General features: G+C 36.0%; 2 long non-coding RNA genes across 8 annotated transcripts in view; one reads left to right on the forward strand and one right to left on the reverse strand.

Moving 5' to 3' along the window:
• LOC132654744 (uncharacterized) overlaps positions 1-17,207 on the reverse strand; it is a 229,602-nt gene that overhangs the window by 53,364 nt on the left and 159,031 nt on the right. The window lies entirely within an intron of this gene.
• The window catches only part of LOC110542629 (uncharacterized), a 106,883-nt gene that overhangs the window by 6,207 nt on the left and 83,469 nt on the right, over positions 1-17,207 (forward strand). Inside the window, exon 3 of one of the 6 annotated variants that reach the window (XR_009592451.1) lies at positions 960-1,028. The exons of the other annotated variants lie outside the window; for them this stretch is intronic. This is a non-coding gene — a long non-coding RNA (uncharacterized LOC110542629). The remainder of the gene's footprint in view (positions 1-959; positions 1,029-17,207) is intronic. 6 annotated transcript variants of the gene reach the window in all.

Below are 17,207 nucleotides of genomic sequence, written 5' to 3' on the forward strand. Positions count from 1 at the left end.
CAGGACTTATCATGCCATTCTTTTAAACAGCATAGATAAAATTTATTTTACAGAGAATTTTCTTTAACTGAACTGTGCTTAGTGTACAGTCCTTACATATATTAATACAAAAATGAATAATACCTTTGAAAGTTAATTTGGTGCAGAACAAAAAAACACAAACATACAAACAAATGAACAAACAAAAAAGTCAAGTAGCTCAGGTGATCCTACCTCACAGATGGCCTCAATAACAGCTTCCTCAAAAATCTGCATCTAAGACAATTTTAAAATGGTTATGTAGATCCTTAGACTGGACAGCAAAGAGGGATTGCATGGTTTTTGATGATTATATGGATGATAGATGTTTATTATTGTTTTTAAATGGTTGATTTAGAAATGATAAGCAAAATGATAGATTATTGAATCTACTTTTATACCAAAGAACATTAATGAACCAAAAATATTACATTGGTATAGATCTTTATATATAAATACAGATTTAGTATTATATTTGCTTACAATGTAATGATATATTGTACTTATGTATTCCTAAAACTGCAATGTTAAATGCTTGTCCTTTTGCAAGCTGCTATTACCAATTTTTAGGATAATTAAAAAAAGCATATTAGCAGTTAGGTAATCAAACTCATGGTAATGTTAGATACTAGTTTACTTAATTAAAAAAGTGTTTCTTAATTTGGCAGATAAAAATAGCCAAAACAATTCAACTAAGATAGATAGATAGATAGATAGATAGATAGATAGATAGATAGATAGTTAGATAGATAGACGGTTTTCAAAAACCTCAGAGATATACAGGATATGATGTTTAAAGATTTTATTAACTTAGAGTTTTTTGAACATGAGACAGGTCTGCTCATGGCAGCATCTCCGTTCTGCTTCAGAGAGCATCAAAAGCTTCATAAGTGACAAAATAGCCACTTGTTGAAAAAAAAATGCTCTTGCATCAATTACAGATAGAATACTGTCCAAAACTAGACAAACTGGATGCAACAGAGTATACTGATGAGCTTTGCAAGGACAAGGTAGGTAAGTCCTTTATAAGTCCTGCTTCACAGAAAAATCTGTCAAATATTCTGAGCCAGAAGGCTAAAGATGATGCTCCAAAATTATGAAAGAATTTGGGGGACTGAAATTTCTCTGTCATTTCAATACTTTCAAAAGCCAGTTGCCTGCACTTTTTACAAATTTAGGTAATATTTATTCCTTCTTAAGAATCTGATGGGGTTGAAGACTGGATTGTTACAGTCACAGAGTTAAACTTAAAATTTTTAGGATGGTAAAAATTGATAAATAGTAAAATGCTTTATCCAAGGGCACAAAAAATACAAATCTTAATTTTTCACAATTGTTAGCATTAGATACAGTTTGTTATTGTAAGAGAAAGAGCCTTTTATTAGACTAAAAGGTGGAGATGTAAGTGTAAGATTATTGTGTAATTTGAATGTTGATTTCTGTACCACCAATATCTGGTTACAATCTTTGTTCTGAGAATCTCCCGTCTCAATGTTGTATAGACTCTGCTCACCAATTTATCTTCTGATGTATCAATAAAGCAGCTTCCAGCCAGTCACTGATCGGGGGAAAGAATAGGACTGGACTTCCTGCTAGCCAGGGGAGGAAGAGTTAGAAGAGGAAGTAGGGGGATTCAGCCCAGGGCAATGGTCCAAGAGACATCAGAGAAGGAGCTAGAGGAGAAAGACTACAAAGTGTAAGTATCTCTGGAATGTATGCTGGGAGCAAACCATATTAGCTTAGAGGGTTCATAATAGAGTAATAACTGCTGAGGTATTGTGTTATAAAGCTTATTATTATACAAATATAAAAGAGTCTCAATTATTTGTGTGATAGCCAGGTTAAGATGGAAACTAAAAGAAATAAACACTGTTTTGTAAAAATAACCATAACACATTTCCCTAGCTGAGTAGTTACTGACTGTTGTGGGATAATGCAAGGGCCTTTTTCTTTAGTGGTTTTGTTCATGAAGGCTGCCCATATTCCAACAGGTGGCCACATATATAAGAAAAACACTAATTGGATCTAGTAGGTTATAAAAAGGAAAGAATAAAACTTGGGGACGGGGCTCTAAGGAGGCGGGGCTTAGAAAATGTAAGAGGGGTGTAAAGAGAGTTGTGCATGATCAATATATATCATTTAACTATATAACCCCCCAAAAAATTTATGAATTGGAGGTCTACACTGGTACATAAGGTAGCAACAAAAACAAACACAAAGGACAAGAGATGCTGATTCCTTGACTTCTACCTGATAATCAAGATCCCATCTGAAATGTGTCTTTAGACAGTTTGCCCTTCTACCTATTGTTCTTTAACTTTGTTACATTAACAACTATTTCTTTTTACAAACTGTAAATAGTGAGAATCTACAGCTTTCAGTGACTAGTATTTCCAGTCCACTCCCACTCTGTAATGGTTGAGGGACCATTTCTTCTTCCCTTCCAATATGAGGATATTGCCCACTGAATTTTAGAATAGGCTGCTGTTCTCTTAGAGGTTGAAAGTAGAGGCATGTTTTTAATGATGTGAGGCCAGATGATTGTTTTGCCAACGTTTTTAGTTGTATTTAACCTCCAAAGTCTCAGAACATTATCATTCTTGTTTGTAATGTATGTTTACACATGCACTTGCATATAAGACAGGGTTTAAATTTCACATCTGACTAGACTGTCGTATGCAGGAACAACTACAGAAATTCCTCTTGAGCCCCCCTCCTGTCTGTTTGTTTGAACTAAGACTAGCGACTTCTTCAGTTGAGTTCAGTGATTTTGATAGAAGGAAGTAAACAATAATATTACATTTAATGTTATCTAAAAAGTATGAAAACTCAAATCATTAGGAAGTGTTTTCACATTAATTATATTATATCATGTCTCAATTTTACATCCTGAGATGTTACTTATGGTTTATTAATGTAAATACACTTATCTATAAGTTTATAGTCATATTCACCATCAAAATGTCATAAATTCCATGTTCTCTTCTAAGAAAGAAATTACACAGGAGGAAATGGTTGCCAGTTTCTATGTGTAGAGCATTAAGGGTTTTGTAAAGTGATAAAAGTTTCCTGTGAAGGAAAAGCAGAATGAACATTAAAGGCACTAAAATCTGATCAATAACTTGTTTTCAGTGATGTGTTACTGAAACCTATTTTCCATTACTACTTAATCATGGCTTTATACACAGAACAGTGGTTCTTGGGTAGGATATATAATCAGTACTCATCATCAGTGCCATATTATTGTGCCTACAACCACTTTGCAATTTAGTAAAGTGGATTGTTACTTTAGATTCTCTAAGGTCAGAGAGCTCTGTGTTTGGCTGTCAATATATTATTACTACACACCTTGATACACTTTGTCACACAAACATTTGGTTTGGACATTCTTAAAGTACAGAAAATGATACTTATGTTTTGTTAGTTTGATGATTTTCAGTCAAGATACCTTTATTTAATTTCCTGGTGATATGGTAAATATTCTGACAAAAGCAGCTTCATGGAGAATGGGTTTATTGTAGCTCACAAGAGTAGGTTACAGTCCACCACTGAGAGAAAGTCAATCAGGTTCTGGAAATAGCAGGAAAAATAGCATCCATAATCAAGAGACAAGGGAATACCTTATGTAAGCTTACATTTAGTTCTCTCTCTCTCTCTCTCTTTTTCTCTCTTTCTCTCTCTCTCCAGAAAGCAGACCCGGGAAATAATGTCACTTACTTTTGGGTTGTAACTTCTGCTATTAATATAGAAGTTATGCGCATAGACCATAGGCCAACCTAATCTACCCCAAATGATTTTTCCTTCCTAAGTCATTCTAAATGACATCAGTGTGACAATTAAAAATTACCATGACACAGAGTCTCATGTGTCTAAAGCTAGCAAAAATCCTACCTGAGGGCCAAAATGAACTTGAACTTGTATTCTTCCTGATTTCACAATCTTTGTTTTATGCATGACTTTGTGTATGTTAGGGGAGTACTCTACCAACTCACCTGCTCTTCAGACCTGATTTTTTTTCATTACATTTTACATCAGTAATAGTGAGGGTTTTTTTTTTTTCAATGAAAGGGACATGTTTTTTTTATTTCTTAATTTTTATTTAAGGATGTATGAGATGAATGTGTCTAACCTCTGGGACTGTGTGTAAGCAGAGCTGCAAAGAGTTTCCTGGTGAAGGTGAACATTGATACACAGTAGACCCAGAAAGATGCTGTGAGGAAGCTGGAGTGGATAAATTCAACCAGGACACGTTTGAGTAAAATGCTTGTGCACGCCTTTCATTGCTCAGACATTAAGTATTCAAGGACATTATGAAGCAAAAATGCTAAACTAACACATCACGGGATTAGTGATCTAAAATACAACTGTGCTAAGAATTTAAATTACAGCATTCTTCTTTGTCTCATAAATGTTTAGCTTCTTTTAATTTATCATAACTATATACTGTATAAAGAAACAAAAGATGTATAAAGGATACGAAAGCATTAGGAGACATGGCATGAAGAAATTGCCATTAATGACAACCAGGGATCAAATCTCTCACATGGCTTCTCTGTGAAGTGGATGTAACTGGTGTCCTCATTTTAACAGTAAGCAAGGGTTGAACCAGAGAGTTTTTGTGGCTTCCTGAACACTGCGTAGTTAGTGCATGATATGACATAGAGATCATCACTTGCATACCTGGTTTGATGTTTCTGGGTTAAGTGTACTGTTGATATTAACTGGCATTGTGGTTGCCTCCAGGAGATGTGGGCCTTGTGACAAAGCATGCAGGAAACATTACATGTGGCACTGAAGATGGAATCATTCTCGGTAGACACTGAATTACATGATGTGATGAGATGCTAATTTTGTAACTACATGAAGGGGGAAATACGATATGTTCAGCCATGATTTTAAATAGAAAAGATACATTACTGAACTTTTTCTCAATTTTTTGACAATTTTCCCTTTTTAATGAATGCTCAGTTTCCTGTTTAGTGTTTCAGATTGCACATCTAATAAAGTAAAAAAATATATATATATCAATTATTTCTTTGAAAATCAAAATTTCTCACACATTTCCCTACTCAGTACATTCTATCAGTTATCTTGGAATTGGGCTCAACTCCCAAGCACTCTTTACTTTCTTCTTGACCATGAAGTTCTTCTCACTGTCAATAATATAATTTAAAATGCATCTGAGTAGCCCACTTTGAACAGTTCAGCCCAACACTACATTATGATTTTGCTTGGGACTAAATAATCACTTCTTACTACTCATCATTGCCAGCATTATACTGCCACAATCGGTGTATCAGTGGCCTCTCAGCACTCATATCTAATTGAATCTCATGATATGACCTTAAATAAGGTTCTTGGGTCTATAAATTGTTTTTTGAAATCTTTTTTTTTTAATTTCTACTTATTTATTTATTTATTTACTTATTTACTTACTTACTTACTTACTTACTGTTTTGCATCTGTGGGGATGGGGTGAGGTTTGAGACAGCATTTCTCTGTGTCACCCTGGCTGTCCTGGAACTCACTATACACATACCTGTCTCTGCCTTCTGAATGCTGCAATGAAAGATTCTCGCCAATACTTCCTGGCAATAAATAGTTAAAATTCTGAAAATGAAGTACTCTTGGATGGAAAGTAGTGCTATTTCCAATGATGTATTAAGAAGAAATAAAACAGATGAAACAGAAAACAAGAAGAAGAAAAGATAATCATGGTAGATAGTGAAAAGATAGTGATGGTAGAGGCAAACGCTGGAGTGAGGGGTCTGTAGATCAAGGAAGTTGGAAATGCTCCAGAAATGTCAGTTCTTAGAAAAGCAACATTTGATAGGATTTCCTTCAGAATATCAGGAGATTCCAACCTTCTGATACCTTGATTTTGAACCTCAAAAATCCTGAGCCATAAGAAAAATATTTTGACTTATATACCAAGGTTATGACATGTGTCACTCAGATCTAGAAATCAGAAGATCAGGGTATACTCCACACTCATTTCACTAAAGAATAAGGGATAGAGAGGTAAATTCTCTAGCAGGCCCATTTGAGGTAAACTGTCTGGTTTATAGGAATATACTTGCTGTTGATATGGCTTAGCCTTCCATACTGGATCCTACTCCTGACTCCCAAGTTGCTGATTAATCACTTCACTCACTCTTTCTAAGCACTTTGTCTTCTTGGTTCTAGGAATGTACGGTGTCTTTTTCTGTCTCATGAATATTAAGCTTGCTATTCTTTCTTAAATACCTTTCTTCTATATTGTTACTGTTACACTTGAACCTTATTTCACTCATCATTGTTAATACATCGCGAAGAGTTTCCATTTCACTATTCTCTCTAACTGTCCATAGCCAAACCAATATCCTAACTAACTCTGTTTTACATAAACACTTGGCATCATTAGTTACTTCTTTATAAACAATTTGTCAACACCTTAAGGTAATTTTAATTTTATAAAAATGGACTTTGGGACTTTGGAGGTCAATGAATTGGCGGATTGTAAGGGGTGCTTGCCAGGTCTGAGGGCTGAAGTTCAATTCCTGGAACATGCATGGTGGAATGAGAGACCCAATGCTGGGAAATTCTCTGACTGCAACACATATGCCCTGCTGTAAGTGCTCTCTCTCTCTCTCTCTCTCTCTCTCTCTCTCTCTCTCTTTCTCTCTCCCTTTCAGTAATATATATATAAATATATATTTATATATATATTTATATTTTTATATATAGTAATATAAATAAATATATATATATGAGTGGGCTTTTGATTTGTGTATGCTGGTATGTAGCTGCAATGCAAGCACAGAGGATGCAAGAGCTTCTGTTTGAGGACGTCCTGGATAAAAACTTAGCTTGAGAACCTTATGGCCTTTAAACTGAGCACTTATCTCAACAAAGCATAGTAGCAACAGTACCAAAAACAAAACAAAAAATATCAAACTAAAAGAAAAATAATTAAAGTGAACACCAATTAGGCATTTAATAAAATGGGCAGAATGCCTGAAGATGGTTTCTCAAATAAGGCTCAATGACATTCCTGAAAGGAGCTGGCAGGAATTCTGAAAACTGGTTACAAATATTAGGAATGAATTGAGCAACAGAGAAAGAACCCTGTTTCTCAATCATTCTCGATTTTCTTTTCTCATACATTTAATTTTGTCATTGATGTAGCTTTTCTGAAAAAAAAAAAACTCGAAAATAATTTTAAAAAGCCCAACTATTTATTTCATTATGTGCTACCAGTAAGTGTTCTAAAAAATACACAGTTTCACAGAATGCCAGCTACACTCAGTAAACAGGATAATAACCTTCAGCAATATGTTAACTTATCCTTTGGGTTCTCTAAAGTAAAAAGAGAAACCATTTGAAGATTTCTGTAAAATCAGTAGGACAATACGCAAATTGAACATCCTGAAAATATTCATTTATTTTTTCTATCTCTGCTATATTTCCAATGTTATTTTTTTAATCTTTGAATAGCCTAAGATTTCCTTCTGTTCTCTGAGAAATAAAGTTTTCAGCTTAAAACAAAGTATATCTGCATGAAAATGAAACATTATTAGCCAAAATAGTGTTGCATTTTGATTTTGATAAGATTCTTTGGGTTTCTACTAAGTAGATTACATACTACTAGTGAAATTATTACGTTTACCTTTATATCTACACACAATGATAAGATCTACCTCACATTTGGAAAACAGAAAAAGGGGAAACTAATTTGCTTGCAGTAAGGCATATTAATGTGCTTTAAAAATCGAAGAGGACATATTTTTATTTTATTATTATTTTTTTTATCAGTTACATTTTATTAACTCTGTGTCCCAGCCGTGTCCCCATCCCTCATTCCCTCCCAGTCCTTCCCTCCCTCCCTCATCTCCACCGTGGAGGAGGACATATTTTGACACCCTCTGTTAACTAGATAATAAAAATTTCTGACATTTCATTAAAAATTTCCTTGGAAAGTACAAATAATATTTACACAACCAAAGCATCATGTGTAGGAAAATACATATATCTCTTACCCTAGAGAATGAAGGAATGCATTGTATACTTCCACTGAGAACCTTCATCCATGTCATCTCTTGTGATGGTATGTTAAGGTTCAGGAGGTGCTTGGTGGTTAAAACAGTAGGTTCTTAGGGCATATCACCAAAAAGGAAAAAAAAAAAAAAAAAAACCCTGTAGGAACAGGGCAGACTCACTCATGTTGAAATAAATACCTGTTGTTTGCCAGGACAAACCCAGCAACAGCAAAAGCTCCTCCTTAGTATGTGGACTACAGGGAATGTAGGAAAGAAAATGCTTCGACTCTGTTTCTCTGCTTTTCCCAAGTCTCCTACATTACAACATGGAGACAGCATCTGCTCACCAGTCATATAATGACCTGTGTCCTGAATTTGATTCATGGCATTCTTTATAGTACATCACTTGTCATGTTGCTGGCAAAATCCCTGATGAAACCAACATAAAGAGAGCAGATAGGGTTTGTTTAAACTCCGTTCTAAGTAATATATACTATCATGGCAGGATAGGTGAAGCCATTTGAGCAGGAGGCTAATTACATTGCTCCTGCAATAAAGACGGACAGATTCTGCTGTTCAATTATTTTTTTTATTTTTCAGATGTAATTTTTGTCTCTGTGGCTTACTGTTTCCATCTGCCAATGTAGACCTAGTCCTGGAAGCTTCTAGCCTCCATATAATCTAATCTATGCCTAGAATGTTTTCAATCTCTGTTACTTAAAGGTGAATAAACTCACCCTTTCTAGCTCTTTCTGAACTCTGGCTGGCTGGTTAAACTCAGATGTTCTGGCTCAAAATCCTCAGCTGACTGATTCAAACTGGCTTCTTTCAGCTTCTGCAGCTTCTGATTGAATTGCTCTGTTTGGCCTCAAAATAACTCTTGCAATCTGTTCTAATCTTCTGGACCCCTTCTCATTCTCTGGATCACTCTGTCTTTACCCGTGATAAGCTTGGTTTTTCTTCAACCTGTCTCTATAAAACTCTTCTGGTAAAACAGCTCCTCTTTTTCTTTCTGTGCTGCTCTCTCTTCAATTGCCTTTTTCCTCACTCTTCTCCTGAGACTTGGGCATATCCTCTTCCATCAGATCTTTCTCTGATTATTCACTTTGAAAGCCACTCAATTAGACATTTTTTTTTTCAAACATTGTTTCTCCTTTCTAAAATCTAACCTTGCCTTCATTGTAAGGGATTAAAGGTGTGTGCTAAGGGCATGTCAGAATTCCAGCCAGATAGTACTGTAATCCAGGGTGTATCTTCATTCCAGCAGGATCACATATATAGATGATCTTTGGATGTGATCCCTTGACAAAGCAGCCATGTTGCTGGATATTCTATATTCCTCTATATTCTTCTACATTCTCCTGCATGGATTCCTTTCTCTTTGAATTTAGACTTAACAAGATATGCTTTTCACCTAAATGTAATCTAGAAATTCTCTCAAGAAATACCTAGAGGTTTATGTCCAAAATCATTCAAGATACTGTAATGGTAACAGTTAGATATACCACCCCATCCTCCTTGAACCATATTTAAAAAAAAATTATAGTTTCAGTTTGTCATTCCTTTTCTTTGAATTCATCAATTCATACAATTGAAATTTCAATTGGTTTTTGAAAAGACACATTTCTGTTCATGATTATCTTTCTAATGCACAATTTAGCTTTTCAAATTCTTACCGTTTCTAATTTATACTTATCTCATCACCCCTATTGAGAATTTATTAGCATATTCTTGATTTTATTGTTTGATTTGGTCTTCTATTTCTAGCATTCAATAAACATTTACCTCCTTTATGATAAATTTTTTTATTTGCTGAAATTTGTTGTGTTTTGATAGTTTTATTTGTCTTTTCTATATTCACAGCTCTATATTCAGAGGATTAGTTTTCTGAATGGAACTTCATATATACTGAATAAACCATAAATATTGCCTTAACATCTTTACATGTATTCCTGAGGAATAACTTTGTGACTCCATCAATGAGTCATACATGAATTTCTTCTTGCATGACTGTCTTGCTGTAGAAGGAGATTTTTCCTTCCTTCTTCAAGTTCTCAGTATAATGACTCATAAGACTCATTAAATATTATACAAATACCTAGGCCATATAGCAAGGCTCTTCTCTAACTATCTCATAACCTAAAATAACCCATTGACACTAACTTACATTCTGCACATGGCTGATTACCTGATCTCAGACACTGTGTGTACATTCTCACATTTAGCTGGCTGAATGTCAGGTGCCTGTTCCTATCCCAGAATCCTTTCTGCTTACAGGATGTTCTACCTCATATTTCCTGCCTAAGTTATAAGCCACCAGATTTATTATTTACAGGTGCTACATCCATAGAATATACAAATATTCCTTCTACACTGTCTTTCATATTTTTATTTTTAATCTTTTCAAGTATTTCAGGCAATGCCTGATTATGACTTTTATACTTTGGCAGAAATTGATGAACACTTTCATACACAAAAGTTATATTCTGAGTAAACATTCATGTAAGATATTCAAGTAAAGATTTTTTCATTTTCCTTGAATTCTTTCCACACAACAAATGGATCAATTGCAAGGGAGCATCTGGAGTTCAGAATGCCTAAGAGGAGTTCATTAAGATTTTTAAAAAAATCATAGAAATTATAGAATTGTCACTAAGAAACAAAGAAAGAAAGGTACCAGAATTGAGTTTGGTAAATTTGTAATTGAAATAATCAGTATTTTTTTACTACGAATTAAATTGAACTTTTAAATTAAAAATAGATTTTTCTACATATAGTATGTTCTAATTAAACTTTTTCTTCCCTCTACTTTTCTCACTTCTTATTCAGACTTCTCGTCCAAATTTATCTCACTGCTCTCCTTATTAGAAAACAAATACAATTCTAAAGGCTACTAATACAAAAAAATAATGTCAAATAAAATAAAATAAATTTTAACAATAGCCAACACATCAGAATAGGACAAATTGAACAAAGAGAACAAAAAGTGCCCAGGGATAGGCATAAGGAACAGGTATAGACACAAATACCCACCTTTTTTTAATTTTTATTTTTTTTGCATTGACGAATCACATCAAAGCACAGCAAAACCATAAATTAGAAGTTTTTGTAATATCTACACAAAGGGTTTTTGGGATATATATGTGTGTTTACTATATATGTACACATATAGGTATGATGACAATTTTACAAAACCTTGAATTCAGCTTTTCGGGCTCTAAGTCCTCTCCCAGCTTACTTATACAATGTGGTTTTTCTCTAGGACTCTGAATAGCTCTGCTTGGCCTCACAGTAAGTCCAGTAATCTTTTTTTAATATTCTGGCTCCTTCTCATTTTGTCTCTTTCTGTTTTCACCTGTGCCTCATTTGTTCTCTCATTCAATGTCTCGTTGTAAAATTCTCCAGGTAAAATTGCCTCCTCTCCCTCTCTTCACTGCACCATAAATGGCTTCCCTTTCCACTCTCTTCTCCTGAGAGAAGTTAGTTGGCTCTGTTGGTCTTCTTGTAGAACTCCTGTCCCCTTCAGGTCCTTCTATCCTTCTCCCCACTTTTCTACAAGACTTCCTATGTATGTCTGTGGGTCTCTCAGAGGATAGCTGTAACAGGCTCCTGCCTTCGAGCATCACAGAATATCATGAATAGTGTCTGGGATTGCCTGTTTCCCATGTTGTGTCTCATTTTGGGCCAGGCATTGGTTGAACATTCCTTAAATCTGTGCTCTATTTTTATCTCTGCACATCCTGTAGGCAGGGTAAATTTTGGTGGGTGGTTTTGTGGTTCAGTTGGTGCTCCTCTCCCTCTATGAGGAGTCCTGTATAGCTAGAGAGTGTCCTCTTCAGGCTCTATGACTACAACTACTTGGTGTCTCAGCTAGAGTCACCTCCATATCCTCCCAGATGCCTACCCTGCCTTAGGTCTCCGGCTTGTCACAGAGATGCCTCTGCCCGCAATTTGTCTTCTCACTGCAGGCCCTATGTCCTTCCCTCTCCTCCCCGGTCTGATCTCCATCCTCATTTGTCTCTCCTACCTTAGTCCCTCTCTTCCACCTCTTCGGCTGTCCACCCTATTTCATCTTCTGAGTGAGATTTAATCACCTTTCTTAGGTCCTCCTTGTTACTTTTTTTTTTGGGTCTGTGAATTCAGAATGTTTATCATGTAGTATATGGCTAAAATACCATGTGTGTCTTTCTGGGTCTAGGTTACCTCACTCAGGATGATCTTCTCTAGCTCCATCAAGACCTTCACAGTAAACCACATACACTAAATCTTTTAGGAAAGAAAGTGGGGATCAACCTTGAAATCATTCGCACAGGAGACAACGTCCTGAACAGAACACCAACAGCTCAGGGTCTAAAATCAACAATTAATAAATTGGATCTCTTGAAATTGAAAAGCCTTTGTAAGGCAAAGGGCACTTTCAATTAAACATAATGGCAGTCTACAGATAAGGGAAAGATCTTCACCAATCCTACATCTTATAAAGAGCTAATATCACAAATATATAAAGAATCCAAGAAATTAAATGCCAAAAATACCTCCAAATAATCCAGTTGAAAAATGGGGTGCTATACACCTCAAGAAGATAAACAAGAAGGAGGAACTGAGTAAGATGATCAATCCTCACTTAGAAAGACAAATGCGATGGACATTGGATGTAGGAGAAAACAAGTAACAGGACAAGAGCCTACAGCACAGGGCCTCTGAATGACTCTACTTAGCAGTATATCAAAGCAGATATTAAGACTCATAACCAAACCTTCGGCAGAGTGTAGAGAATCATATGAAAGAAGGAAGAGTAGTAAAACCTGGAGAGGACAGGAGTTCCAAATATATCAGAACACAGGGGTCTTTCATGAGACTTTCTCCAACCAAGGACCATGTATGGATATAACCTAGAACCACTGCTCAGATATAGCCCATGGTAGCCCAGTATCCAAGTGGGTTCTCTAGTAAGGGGAACAGGGACTATTTATGACATGAACTCAATGGCTGGCTCTTTGACCTCCTCCTCCCCCGAGGGAGGAGCAGCCTTGCTAGGCCAAAGAAGAAGACATTGCAGACAGTCCTGAAAAAACCTGATAAGCTAGGGTCAGATGGAAGGGGAGGAGGTCTTCCCCTATCAGTGGACTTGGAAAGAGGCAGGATGGATATGAGGGAGGGAGGGTGGGATTGGGAGGGAATGAAGGAGGGGGCTATGGCTGGGATATAAAAATAAATAACCTATGATTAATATAAAAAATAAAAAAAGAAAAGAAAGAAAAAATGGGGTGCACAGCTAAATAGAGAACTCTCAACAGAAGAATCTCTAATGTCAGAAAAGAACTTAAAAAACATGTTCAACATCTTTAGTCATCAGGGAAATGCAAATCAAAACGACTCTGAGATTCCATCTTAAACCAGTCAGAATGGCTATGATCAAAAACTCAAGTGACAGCACATGCTGGCTAGGATGTGGAACAAGGACAACACTCCTCCATTGTTTGCAGGGTTCAAACTTGTACAACCACTTTGGAAATCAATCTGACACTTTCTCAGAAAAGTGGGAATAGCTCTACCTCAAGACCCAGCTACAGCACTCCTGGGCATATACCCAAAAAATGTTCCACCATACTACAAGTACGTTTGCTCAACTACTTTCATAGCAGCTTTATTCATAACAGCCAGAATCTGGAAACAACCTAGATGTCCCTAATCCAAAGAGTGGATAAATAATCTGTGGTCATTTACAATATGGAATACTACTCAGCTACTAAAAATAAGGAAATCATGAGATTTTTCAGGCAAATGGATAGATCAGTGCCTTATTCAGGCATCATCAGATAGGCTTCCTTGTGCAGAGATAAAAAAAAAATAAAAATTAAAAATTAAAGCCAGATATTACCTAAAGACAGACAGACAGAGAGAGAGAGAGACCTTGCAATACACAGCTCAAAAGGGATGTCTCCATAAAATCCCTCTCTCATTGCTCAGGGAAGACAACAGAAGAGGAGACAGAGAATATAAGAGCTAGAGGGGATAGAGGAGTCCAGAGAACAAAGAAAGTTCATGTGAAGCCACGGAGATTGAAGCAGGAGTCACGGGACCTACATGGGTGTGTACTGCAGCCTCTGCATGTATGCTATAGCTTTCAGATCAATATGGCGATGCACTTTCATGAAATAATGCTGTTTAGATGAAATAGTGATTTCACAATTACTGATAATGATTTTATAGAGTTCCTGTTTTGGTTTAAGTAATTTGAAGCCTTCCTGCAGAGGAGCGAAAGCTGCACCTTCCTGTGTGACAAGCACATGAATTATACTATGCAGAAGAACAGCCTTGGAACAAATTTATGATCACGAAAAAAAAAATCACTGTAGGCATGCACCATGATAAGGAAAGGCATGATTAGCTATACAAGACTTTAAAAATAAGACTTAAGATAAACCACTTTTTTTTTTTTTTTTAGTAAAAACCTTAGTCAACCTATCACATAAAAACTATTGCTCTGAATTTGAGTTTGTAGAATAAAAGATAGGTAAAGAATGTTTAGTCAGGTGTGGATTTTAATATAAAAATGTAATCAAATATCCTGTTGTAACTCTTGTGTTTATAATTTAGCTGTTTTTTTTTTCTTTTAGTTTTTTTGTTTTTTGAGATTTTTGTTTTGTTTTGTTCTGGTTTTTTTGAAAATTGCTTTATGGCTACAAGGTATTTTTCTTCTTACGTAGACAACTTTGTTTTAAGAGGTATAGAAGGTTGAGATAAAAATAAAAGGTTGTTGGGGTTTGTTCTGCTTCATCACAGTGTGTGTGTGCGCGCGTGTGCGTGTGTGTGTGTGTGTGTGTGCGTGTGCATGATTCTTTTCCCGTTTCTCTTTTCTTTCTCGCTGGCCCTGGCCATGAGCCATCAGTTCTGGCCCCTAGAGTTTCTCGTCAGGTACCAAGTACTGGCCGAGAAGAGTTAAAAAGAGTTGAAAGTTTCTCAGCAGGAACTAGCAGCTTCCGTCCTCTTTTATGACTGTACGCCCACCTGTTCATTCTACCCGGACACATATTGAAGTCGGCCTTTCGACATGTGTTCACGCCTTTGTTTGTACGTGTGTTGGTGTCAGATTCACAAACCATGTTTTCCACAAGTGGAGGAAAGAGAAGCACGTGTACGAGTCAGTTTTCTTCCTCCACCGGGTGCTTATCAGCGACTCAACTCCTCATCAAGCTTTCGGGGAAGCCAGTGGACCCAATGAGCGATCTTGCTGGCCCTCTTTCCTTTTTCTACTTTCAGTGTTACTAATCTCTGTACTTATTTTCTTCCTTCTGTTTGTTTTGGGATCACTTTAGTTCTATTTTCATAGTTCCTTGAGGATTTTTATTCTTCTGAAATATTATTTCAGTTATATATATATATACATATATATATGTTCCACTAAATACAGTTTATATTAAATATTATCTAATAATTGGGGGGAAGGGTAGTTAGTTTCCCCAGTAGGACTCCATTGAAGAAAACTGTGTTTTCATTTGCAAGTGGTTATTAATTGAATATCGGTTCTAGATTAAGAATGGAGGCGTTTGTCCTCTTCTCCTTTCAGCTTTAGGACCCCATCTGGTGTAGACCCCTAAAGGCGTTGTGCATGCTGCTTCCAGTCTCTGTGGGTTCACAGTTGAGCCTATGGTATAGAAGGCCTGTTTTCATGATGTTCTCCATTCACTGCTACCCTGCCTCTGCTGTCCCTTTAGCAGTGTTCCCTGAGCCCTGAGGGGTGGGATTTAGTAGAGACATGCTGTTTAAGGCTGAGTGTTCCCAGGTCTCTGAGTAAAGCTTTGCTGTGGGTCTCTGTATTTGTTCCCATCTTTTCTGATGATTGCCGAGCATGGCAATGATTTGCCTTACTTACTGTGGTGATCAGTGTTTTTCAATGTAACTTTGATCACTATATAACTGGGACTGAAAAGTACTCAATACAATATGACAAGAATTAGGAATTATACTCTGGGTTGACATCGTGGCAGGAGGCAATCTGTGAGACAGTGGCCCAGTACCCTGGGCAAACAGATTGCTACAACTGAAGATGAGGATCATAATAAATCAACTGCCCTGTTTTCAGAGATGTGAAAGAATAGAAAAAGGAGCTATGAAAATGGAAAACTCTATTGACTGACTTGTATAGTATAAAATTTATAAGTACCCTCCATTTTCAATCAAAAATAGGAAGGAATAACAATTATATTTCAGTAAACCTCAGAGGGACTGTCATGCAAAGGATTTGCCTGATGTCTTAGCATTTCAAATTCAGAGTACAGAATTGAGCAGAAATCAGAATTTTATTTCTTTAGAAAGGTTCTCAGACGGTACTTTAACGTGTGGAAAAGTACATGTTATGCCCTAAACTAGATTTTAGAAATTATATTAGTGATTGAATGTATGCATACAGCGTACTATTCCAGGACACTATCTCAAACCACCTTACTTTACTATGAAAGATTATGATATTCAAAATGCTTCTAGCCAATACCTTTTACAGGTCACAGAATCACAAAATGTAGTCTGGGTCACCGAAAATCATAGATGCCAACAGCTTTCTCACACAACTTAAAATAGTTGAGTCAATCAAGCTATTTTTTTTTTTTTTGGCAAATTGTAATTTATTCTCTTTGTGTTTGCATTTAGCAAAGTGTCTCCTAACACAGTATTAGCAGGCTTGGTAAAGAAAAATTAGACTGTTCTGAAGGTCCCTGCATTACCAGGACAGTTCTTTTTCTAGAAGAATGCAATGTAAATTAGCTGAAGAACATTGTGTAGGCACATATAACTTTGAGCTGGTGATTCCATTAAGGAAAAGCATAAATAAAACATACTCCATTTCAAAAACAGCTTGAATTACGGTGTTTCATTTTTCCGGTGTGGAAATGTTTCAACGGAGTTAAACATTATTTTAAATGTTCATAAACAGTGCAGTTCAGTTTCCAAGCTCTTAAAAAGGATTAGATTATCAATTCTTTGGTTCATGGGCATAAGTTCTACTTGCCTTCATTGTCTCAATATTTAATTTTAGAAAATTGGCTGATTATGGTTCTGAATTAGTATTTGCACATTATGTTCTCAAAAAAACAAACTTATCAAGGAAGAAGAAATGACTACCTCAAGAGAGAAGGGGAAATGCTAACTTGCTAATAACATTTTCTGTACTAA

This window comes from Meriones unguiculatus, chromosome 6 (assembly GCF_030254825.1).
Source record: "Meriones unguiculatus strain TT.TT164.6M chromosome 6, Bangor_MerUng_6.1, whole genome shotgun sequence".
Classification (NCBI taxonomy): Eukaryota; Metazoa; Chordata; class Mammalia; order Rodentia; family Muridae; genus Meriones; species Meriones unguiculatus.